This window comes from Odocoileus virginianus, chromosome 2 (assembly GCF_023699985.2).
Source record: "Odocoileus virginianus isolate 20LAN1187 ecotype Illinois chromosome 2, Ovbor_1.2, whole genome shotgun sequence".
NCBI classification, from domain to species: Eukaryota; Metazoa; Chordata; class Mammalia; order Artiodactyla; family Cervidae; genus Odocoileus; species Odocoileus virginianus.
This window is the reverse complement of record NC_069675.1, coordinates 63,125,592-63,127,240: the sequence shown is the minus strand read 5'-3', so window position 1 is coordinate 63,127,240 and position 1,649 is coordinate 63,125,592. Positions and strand designations below refer to the sequence as shown.

The 1,649-nt window shown below is 48.8% G+C and overlaps 1 pseudogene; it reads left to right on the top strand.

Moving 5' to 3' along the window:
* The first annotated feature begins 686 nt into the window (after window positions 1-686).
* Window positions 687-1,409, top strand: LOC110128065 (large ribosomal subunit protein eL13 pseudogene; annotated as a pseudogene).
* The last annotated feature ends 240 nt before the right edge of the window (window positions 1,410-1,649 follow it).

The following is a 1,649-nucleotide window of genomic DNA, read 5'->3' as shown; positions in this document are numbered from 1 at the left end:
TGGAAGATTCCTTGGAGGAGGGCATGGTAACCCACTCCAGTATTCTTGCCTGGAGAATCCCATGGGCAGAGAAGCCTGGTGGGCTACAGTCCATAGAGTTGCAAAGAGTAGGATATGGCTGAAGTGACCTAGCACACAGCATGCTATGTATACACGTGCCAGTAGGGAGCAAATTCAAGTTTTGGTGTTTGAAACTTTCTGGAATTAAAAAAACTTTTTTTCCCTTTGATTTGCAGTTGGTTGAATCCTCAGATGTGGAGCCTGCAGATTCGAAGGGCTAAATCCCTAACTATGTTTCTATCATGTAGGGGCTTCTGCTTTTCTGGTTGAACCTTGACTGATACAAATTGGCAACAGTGTCAAGTCCAACCCAAGGCCTGCTTTTGTATAACCCCTAAGCCAAGAATGTCTTTTATGTTTTTAGTGAGTTGTTAAATAAAGCAAAGAATATGTGACAGAGACAATATATGTCCTACAAGGCTGAAAATATTTACTCTCTGGCCCATTACAAAAAGTTTACTGACCCTTGTAGGAAAAGTAGGAGTGTAAAATGCTATGGCTACTTTTTAAACAGTTAGACAGTCTCTTAAAAACATAAGCACACACACACACACACAAAACCAAAAAAACGTAAGCACAGGGCCGGGCTCACTACCATCCCAGGGTGCCGTGGGGCCCTTCCTCCTTTCCCGGCCGTGAGCCCTCGGAGAAGGCCTTTCGGCCGCAGCCATGGCGCCCAGCCGGAATGGCATGATCCTGAAGCCCCACTTCCACAAGGGCTGGCAGCGGCGCGTGGGCACGTGGTTCAACCAGCCAGCTCGCAAGATCCGTAGACGCAAGGCCCGGCAGGCCAAGGTGCACCGCATCGCCCCGCGCCCTGTGTCCGGTCCTCTCCGGCCGGTGGTGAGATGCCCGACGGTCAGGTACCACGCGAAGGTTCGCGCCGGCAGGGGCTTCAGCCTGGAGGAGCTTAGGGTGGCAGGCATCCACAAGAAGGTGGCCCGGATCACTGGGATCTCGGTGGACCCGAGGCGCCAGAACAAGTGCACGGAGTCCCTGCAGGCCAATGTGCAGCGGCTCAAGGAGTACCGTTCCAAGCTTATCCTGTTCCCCAGGAAGCCCTCGGCCCCCAAGAAGGGAGACAGCTCTGCTGAAGAGCTCAAACTGGCCGCTCAGCTGACCGGATCTGTTATGCCCACACGGAACGTCTATAAGAAGGAGAAAGCCAGAGCCATCACAGAGGAGGAGAAGAGCTTTAAGGCGTTTGCCAGTCTCCGCATGGCCCGCGCCAACGCCGGCTCTTTGGCATCCGGGCGAAAAGGGCCAAGGAAGCCGCAGAACAGGATGTTGAAAAGAAAAAATAAAGTGCTGTTGGCAACTTAAAAAAAAAAAAAAAAAAAAAGCACAAATTTATCATATGGCCCAGAAGTCCTGCTCCTATGTATTTACTGAAAAGAAAAGAAAATTCGTGTCTGTACAAAGACTTGTACCTAACCGTTCATAGCTATCTAATTCATAATAACCAAAAAATTAAACAACATAAAGGCCCATTAACAACTGGATAGACAAATTGTGACACATTCATAGAATAAAAAGGAATTAACCACTGATACCCAACAGAGAAAAACATCAAAAAAAAATTATGCTAA